Below are 8,415 nucleotides of genomic sequence, written 5' to 3'. Positions count from 1 at the left end.
AGTTCCTGGAGCCTAGTCCTGACTTCAGCAGGAAGAAGAGCCCAGCCTTCTGGAGCTGCCCTGAGTAAACACCATTTATTACAGAAATGCTCCTTGGAAAGCCAGCTCACACACTTACCAAAGGTCTCTGGGTTAGTAGGCACAGCCAGGCCATGTTCTGGAGATGTGGGGTGAATATAAATATTCTGGTATGAACACTATCATCACGGGAAACACCGCGATTAAACTGTGAGGAGAGATGGACGGCTTACTGCTGCTGAAGGTGAACCCATTGAATCAATTTCCTCAGGGCATCCTTGAGCTGCTGGTTCCTCATGCTGTAGATGAGGGGGTTCACTGCTGGAGGCACCACCGAATACAGAACAGTCACCACCAGATCCAGCCATGGGGAGGAGATGGAGGGGGGCTTCAGGTGGGCAAACATGGCAGTGCTCAGAAACAGGGAGACCACAGCCAGATGAGGGAGGCATGTGGAAAAGGCTTTGTGCCGTCCCTGCTCAGAGGGGATCCTCAGCACGGCCCTGAAGATTTGCACATAGGAGAAAAGAATGAAAACAAAACACCCAAGAGCAAGTACAAAATTGGTTACAAGAAGCCCAACTTCCCTGAGGTAGGAGTCTGAGCAGGAAAGCTTGAGGATCTGGGGAATTTCACAGAAGAACTGGTGCAGGACATTGCCTTGGCAAAGGGGTAGGGAAAATGTATTGCCAGTGTGCAGGACAGCATTGAGAAGCCCACTGCCCCAGGCAGCTGCTGCCATTCTGAGACAAGCTGTGCTGCTCAGGAGGGTCCCGTAGTGCAGGGGTTGGCAGATTGCAATGTAGCGGTCATGGGCCATGATGGTAAGAAGAGAAAATTCTGCCGTGATGAAGGTGGCAAACAGAAAGACCTATGCAGCACATCCTGAGAAAGAGATGGCTCTGGTGTCCCAGAGGGAATTGGTCATGGCTTTGGGGAGAGTGGTGGAGATGGAGCCCAGGTCGACGAGGGAGAGGTTGAGGAGGAAGAAGTACATGGGGGTGTGGAGGCAGTGGTCGCAGGCTACGGCGGTGATGATGAGGCCGTTGCCCAGGAGGGCAGCCAGGTAGATGCCCAGGAAGAGCCAGAAGTGCAAGAGCTGCAGCTCCCGCATGTCTTCAAACTCCAGGAGGAGGAACTCTGTGATGGAGCTGCCATTGGACATCTGCTGCCTTTGGGCATGGGGGACTCTTGAAGAAGAAAAAGACAGTGAGAAGTTAGGAGAGACTTTTCAAGGAGGAAAACTAAAATCTTTCATTTTTTTGTTTTGTTTTTTTTTCTTTTAGATACTCCTGCCATACCTGGGGAGTCTTCTTCAAAGGTAGAAACCCTCAGCATTTCTATCATGAGACCTGAGTGGCGAAAGGGTTCATTGTCATTTAGTGCAGCCTGAGGGGAGCTGGTCTATCTATCAGTCTTGTTCCCACCTGCCCTGCGCTTGCATGTGCTTGAGCTGGAGGATGATTGCAGTCATATGTTCTCCTTAAAAGAAACTGCACCCTGCTGAGGGTAGCGGAGTCTGGACTCAAAGCTCAGATCTCCAAACTTCTCCCTCTTTCACAGGGTGCCTGAGGGTGGCCTCCACACTCCTCTTCTAGGCAAGGACATGCAGGACACCTTTCAGCTGCCCACAAACAGCTGTTCAACACCATTTCCATAGTCTTAGCACCTCTGGGCCTTCTTTAGGGGTATCTCCGATATCACAAAGATGCTGTGAGACAGCTGTGCCTGGCGTCAAGCTCACAGCTGGGCAGGACAGTGCAGGGCAATGGTCAAATGTTCTACAGACAGGATCTGCTTTGGGGAGAGCCATTCGTTTCCTAAGCGCACAGACCACATTTCCTGGAGCTCCACAGGATAGAAGGGGGCTGGGGCACCTCACCCCCACGCAGACCCCTGCCTAGCAAGGCTTGCAGGGTCGGTGTCGGAAACTCCTCCAACCCCACAGAGCCCCAGAGCAGGAACAAGAGCAGCACAAACAGGTGGGAAATGAAGGAGCAGCACCATGATCCTTCTGTCAAGGGAGGCAAGAAGAGAGACAAAGGCATGTGAGAAAGTCATCACCTTAACCAGCCGTGCACGCAGCCTCCCAGACAGCAATGCTGCAAGGCAGTCGCACTCAGCCCCTGTGCTCTGCAGAGGGAACTGGGCACATGGCTGGAGAGAGGCACCGCTCCTCGCTGGAGCTCTGGCTGCAGAGGGGGCGGCTGATGCCTTGTGCCCCACAGCCATGAGGGCAGAGCCTTTGCTGGGTCAGAGAGGAGGCAAGGGGGCTTGCTCAGCGGAAGGTGACCGCACTGGAGGAGGTGACAGGGAGTTTTCCCAGTTCTCCTTCCCATGACATTACCAATTTTAGTTTTGTCTTCTTCGCTGCCCACCCCTCTGTTTCCTGGACCTTTTCCACTTGCTTCCCTGCCCCACATTGTTTTCCTCACAGCAAATTCTGAGACACCCCATCCCACCATCTGTGCGCTCAGTTCTGCCCTACAGAAAACTCCCCCCGGAGGGCACTGCCTGGGGACATCTCCTTGCTTGCAGGTGCTAAAGAGCAGGTCAGCTAAACCATGATGTTGCCAGAAAAGGGAATGCTGGTGCTGCCTGTAGGCTAAGGGGTAGGTGAAGGCAGTTTATGAGGTTCCTAGCAGAGCTTCTGATCATGCCACGTAACGGTTCAAGAATCTCAGTCACTTCTCGAAAGTTAGCAGCTCCTTTCCTCTTTACACCCCCCCAGCATTAAATTGAAGACAAAGGGAAGCACCTTCCTTTCCAGGTAGCCCCTGCCTGCACCTCCCTCTTGAAACAACCCCTTGGAAATGCCCTGGGGGTGAACTGGAGCTGTGAGCAGCCCTGACCCCTCTTGAGAGCAGAAAGACCCTGCCCTGCTCTGCCAGGGGTCACTCCTTCCACCCACAGCTTCTCCCCACAGCGCTGTGGGGAGCTCCCCGGGCAGGCTGAGTGCTGACCCTGGCAGGCAGCACAGTCCCTGCCCCAGCACACAGCCCCCTGGGGTGCAGGGATCCTGCTCGGAGGCCGAGGCACCCCCGCATGCACATCCAGCTTGGCACCCCTGCAGCCAATCCGTGAGAAGATGGACCCATCCTGCCCTGTCCCTCTGACGGTGCAGCAGGCAATCCCTGCTTTCGAGCACGTCCTCCTCCTCCACACCAGAAAAGCCAGGAGAGCCATCCTGACAGGTCCTACCAGCCGTGGCATGTGCCAGGTCTAGGAGACCCTTCCAGGAACTCATCTGCATTGCCCTGCAGCCAGAGACTTACCGTGTCAAGTGTTGTGAAGGTTTCTCCCCCAGTGAGCTCTCACCAGTCCTCACACCCCAGACTGCCTTTGACCTCTCTCTTTCTCGTTCCTCTCCCCTCGGTGCCTGCAGGCAGTGCCCTCAGCCCTGCTGTGCTTTGCAGAGGAGCTGCTCCTGGGCAGCGCTGCCCGCTTGCCTTGAGCTCCCTCCATCCCAGGAGCCCAGCCCAGCTCAGCAGCACAGGACCAGCCCAAGGCAGCACTTTCTCTGCCCCCTTGGGGCTCCCTCGAGGTGTCCCTGGGGCTCCAGGGGAACCTGCTGTGAAACACGCTGAAGTAATCGCTGATGTTCCTTCCCACATCTGGGGAGAGACACTTTCCAACTGTTTCATTTCTGTCAGAAACAGCTGGGTCTAAGAATCGTCTTTTTTGTTCCAGTATTAGACCAGTCACCCAGACAGGGACAGGGCAGCTGCTCAATTTAATGGCCAAATACAGGCCTGTAGTGCTACCTCACATGCCAAAGCTGCCCAGCACAAGGGCAGCTGACAAGGGCGTTTTAGGACCTATCGCACAGCAGTCCCCATTCAGAGCTGGTAAATAACAGACACCTCTAATGGCATCTCAGGTGGGTTTGGTGTTTGTGAGCAAGTTACTGAATGCCACCGCTGCAGTGAGGCAGTGTCTGTCCCATGTCTATCCAGTAGATGCATGAGGCAGCGCATGAGTACAAGGCATACCACAGCAGGGCCTCCACTCACGTGCCAACACTTTCAAATGATTCTTCTTACCTCCAGCCTTTATTCACCTCCTTGATGATCCATTCAAGGAACAGGTGAATCATTTTCTCAGCATGTCTGGATAACAGGATGTCCCTAGACAAGGACGTTTTCAGCAGCAACTTGTCCTTCTTGGAGATGAGCTTCACCTCCATCACAGGCCCTCTGGGCTGCAGAGACATTGCAGACAGCAAAGCCCTCTCCTGCCAGGACTGTGCAGTCCAAACCTGTTTCTCTCTGGCATTGGGGATCACAGGGTTTGCGCTCTTTGTGGCCACCTCATTTCATCCTTACATTGCCACCTGCCATCCACACCAGCATGTCCCTGCTCTGAAGGAAAGTCTTTGCTTGCACAGGATCCTGGGCGCAAGATCTGTGATAAGTCTGAGGTTGGCCCTGGTGGCACCAAGCTGAGGGGCTGCAGCCTAAATGTGCACCAACGGCCTCAGCCTGGAGCACAGAGAGGAGGAGCTGGAGCCTTGTGCGCTGTCACAGAGCTGTGACATTGATGTAATAGCTCCTGAGGTGCGTGGGACAGGTCAGAAACCTTGAGGTGCCATGATGGATGGATACAGGCTCTTCAGAAGAGACAGGTGGGGAAGATCAGGAGGGGGATGCCCTCAGTGTGAGGGAGCTGCCTGCATGTATGGAGGTGCTCTGTGGGATGGGCAGCAGATTGGGTGAGCTCTTGTGGGTGAGGGTCACAGGAGAGACCAGTGAGGGAGACATTGTGGTAGGAGGTAAATACCTGGAATCAGGTGAGGAAGAGGACAAAGTCTTATTTAAGCAATTTGAGGAAGTCCAGTTCAAGGACCCTACATCACCCTTGGGGACTCTAATCACCCTGACACTCACGGGAAGGGGAAAAACTGCAGGGCGCAAACAGTCCCGGACATTTCTTCTGGTTCCTGGGGCCAGCTTCTCAGCACAGCTGCCAGATTTGCCAACAGAGGTGATGCTCACCTGGCTCTAGTACTGGCGAAGAGGGAAAAGTGGATCAGGGATGTGAAATCCAGGGTCAGTCTGACCTGAGCTATGCTGTAGGCATGCTGGTCTCCAGCCACAGCCATGGGCACAGCCATGCCTGGCCATGGGCCTCGTTGGTTCTGACTCACAGACTCGCTTCCAGCTTGATCCACGATGGATGCACAATGGCACAACACCCTGTCCCTCCAAGTGCCAGACTCCAGCCGATAGGCAAAGGCCCAGCACAGCCATGTCACTGCAGTGCTTGTACAGGCAGGCCCTGGAAGTGCTCAGCACGCCAGGGCCAAAGGTGGGCACCTGGAGGGGAGTCCCTTGAATGCTTTCAAACGATCAAGTTTTGTAGCAAAATTAACTTGAACTATACCTATGAAATTCAGCTGTATGCAGACTGAAAAAGAGGTAATGACCTCCTCTCTCCTTCTCCTTCCTTTCTTCCCATCACTTGGTCATATTTCAGAGGAGAGCAAATTAAAGATGGTGATGCTTCTGGTTGCCTAAGACTGAAAGCAGGGAAGTGAGGCAACACGTGCAAAATGATCTGGAAGTTTTGCTAGTTCAAAGCTGTTCTCTTCAGGTCCTATCTCTGAAGCCTTAAATCTCCAGCAGAGAACCTCTCTTTCAGCAATTACATTGAGATTCCCCCAGCTGTCCTGGCTGTGTCCCCTCCCAACTTCTTGCCCACCCCCAGCCTACTCGCTGGTGGGGCAGCCTCAGAAACAGAAAAGGCCTTGACGCTGTGTAAGCACAGTTCAGCAATTGCTAAAACATCGCTGTGCTATCAAGGCTGTTTTCATCACAAATGCAAACCATACAACCATACGAGCTACTATGATTAAAATAACCCTATCCCAACCGAAACCAGTATGGGACCAAAAGGTGAGGTATTCGCAATAACTGTCTTCAGGGAGCTGGTCAAATGCCTTGTCTCTGATTCTGTAACAGTGGCTTCAATGCCTGGCTCCTGTTTAGAGTCTTTTTGTGAATACCAACATTTGTGGAGCAACCTGGTCTGACCTCACAGCTGGCCTTGCTTTGAGCTGCACAACGGACTAGAGATCTCTGGAGCTGCTTTCCTCTCTGAGTTTTCCCGTGAGCCTCTGACAGAGATACCCTCACCTTCAGCTGAATCCCTTCTTCTAGGGCATACTGCAAGACAGAGGCTGCTGGAAGTGTGGCTGGGAAAGGGACTGCTGGGGGTCTCCAGCCTGACCTCCCGCCCAAAGGGTAACTACCACCAACCCCGTGGTCAGGTTGGTTGTACTTTTTGGAGCCGAGGCCCGAAAACTTCCCAGGATGGGGATCACAGAGACACTCCGGGGTCCCTGCTGCAGTGCAGCACCACACTCCTAGGTTTTTGTTACTTTTCCTGTTGCCCTGTGCGAAGCTCCCGAGAGGCAGTTTGGGGCTGTTGCCTGTGCCATACCATTTCTCATGGCAGAAAAGAGTTTTTTTCCAGCATCTCTCCAGGTGTATGTAGGATGCTATTGGGTTTTCCTCAGCATCCCCTTCAGCAGGCTAAAGAGGCTCAGTTCCCTTGCTGTCTCCACACAGCTCATGTTAATTAGGCCCCTAGCACCATCCTTTTTGCCCTTGTCTGGATCCTCTCCAGCTTCTGGCCAGTCCTCCAGAACTGGCAGACCACTGGCTTGCATGGCATCCCTTGTCACGCCCAGGCCCTTTTGCTCAGGACCACGCCTCACCCAGTCAGGCTGCAGCCCACACTGCTGCACAGGGTTATTCTGCCCCTGGTGCAGAGCTTGTCCCTTCTCCTTGTTGATCTTCGGGAGGGTTTTGGGGTTTTTTTTGGCCAAATCCCCAAGTGTGTCAGGGTCCTCGACTGGAGCTCTGTTGTGCCAGCATGTACGGTATGTTTGCAGATGGCTCATCCTCATTTGTACTTCTACCAGGATAACAGCGTGAGGAATTGCAGGACACTACGGGTAAAGAAAAAGCAGTACTTGTTCAGTGGAATTGCTGCCCAAGGTAAAAAAGCATCACAAAAACCACATCAGAAACAAGAAAGGAGGGCACAAAACCAGAAGAGGATAGGCAATGTAGAAAGGGTTAACAGGGTAGGCTGTTCTTTTTGGAGAGTATGAGGGTGGTAAAAAAGATGAACTTGAGAGGAGGGAAAGAGGGAACCAGGACATGAAAGGTGAAGCAAAGGATGGGATCAGGGCTGTCTGGGGGCAGCTGTGAAGCAGCCTTGTACCAGATGGGAATGACTTCCACAGTCAGGGAGACCCTGAGTGCATTCCTGAACATTGACAACATGAAGGAGAAGGAAAAACAGCATCGTTCAGGCTGGAAGGGAATTCGGGTAGTGTCTAGACTAACTTCCTGCTCCAAGCAGGGTCACAGCGGGTTACTGAAGGGTTTTATCCATTTGGGTGTTGAAAACTTGCAGGGGTGGAGCCAGAGCACACCCTGGGAAACAGCTTCCAGTGCTTGACGGTCCTTGTGTTGGAAAAGTTTCTCCCTATAGCTAACTTGACTCTCTTGTCTCAGCTCATTGCCCCTTGTCCTCCTGTCTTGCACCCCGGTGATGAGCCTGACTGTCTTCTTGGAAACATCACTGTATCACCATAGGCAACACATCTCTTGCATTGTGTGGGGTCAAAACCTGGGAAAGTATTCTGCATGTGGTCTAACAAGTGCTGAGCAGAGGCGAAGAATCGGTTCCCCTGCCTGTGCTCCTGCTCATACAGCCCAGGAGGCTCATGGCCTTCCTTGGTGATAGCTCTTCTTCGGCCTAATGTAACCCAAGGCCCACCAGAGCGTTTAACACAGAGCTGCCACCCAGCCAAGCAGCCCCCAACCTATGTCACTGCAGGGGCTTAGTCCACTCCAGGGCAGGCCTTCGGATTTCTCCTTGCTGGATATCACGAGGTTCCTGTTGGCCCATCCCTCCTGCCTGTCTATATCCTTTGGAATGGCAGCCCAGCCCACCAGTGTATCAGCTCCTCCCCTCGGTTTGGTGTCATCTGCAAAGTCTATGAGAAAGCATTCTTTCATCTCCTCCAGATCAGTAAAACCATGTGAAAGACAGCAGGTTGCAGGATAGACCCCTGCAGGACTCTGCAGTGAGAGGCCTTCAGGCAGAGTATCACCCATTCACTGCGTCCCTCTGAGCCCGAACATGCAATCAGTTCTTAATCCATTTATTTATCCACCCAAGCAGGCCATAATGCCATAAAATGAATAAAAGAATATAGTGGGGATAGTGTTAAAAACCTTGCTTAAATCCAGGTAAATGACATCCACTGCTCTCCCCTCTCCCAGAAATGCAATCCTTTCATCTCAGAAAGCAGTGTGGATGGTCAGACATGATGTACCTGAGTAAATCCAGTCACCTTCTCATTCCAAAACCCAGAAATGG

The 8,415-nt window shown here is 52.9% G+C and overlaps 1 pseudogene; it reads right to left on the bottom strand.

The window, feature by feature from the left end:
* Nucleotides 1-247: 247 nt before the first annotated feature.
* On the bottom strand, nt 248-1,183 carry LOC127028299 (olfactory receptor 14C36-like; annotated as a pseudogene).
* Nucleotides 1,184-8,415: the final 7,232 nt, after the last annotated feature.

This window comes from Gymnogyps californianus, unplaced genomic scaffold (assembly GCF_018139145.2).
Source record: "Gymnogyps californianus isolate 813 unplaced genomic scaffold, ASM1813914v2 HiC_scaffold_31, whole genome shotgun sequence".
Classification (NCBI taxonomy): Eukaryota; Metazoa; Chordata; class Aves; order Accipitriformes; family Cathartidae; genus Gymnogyps; species Gymnogyps californianus.
This window is presented reverse-complemented; position numbering and strand designations above follow the sequence as displayed.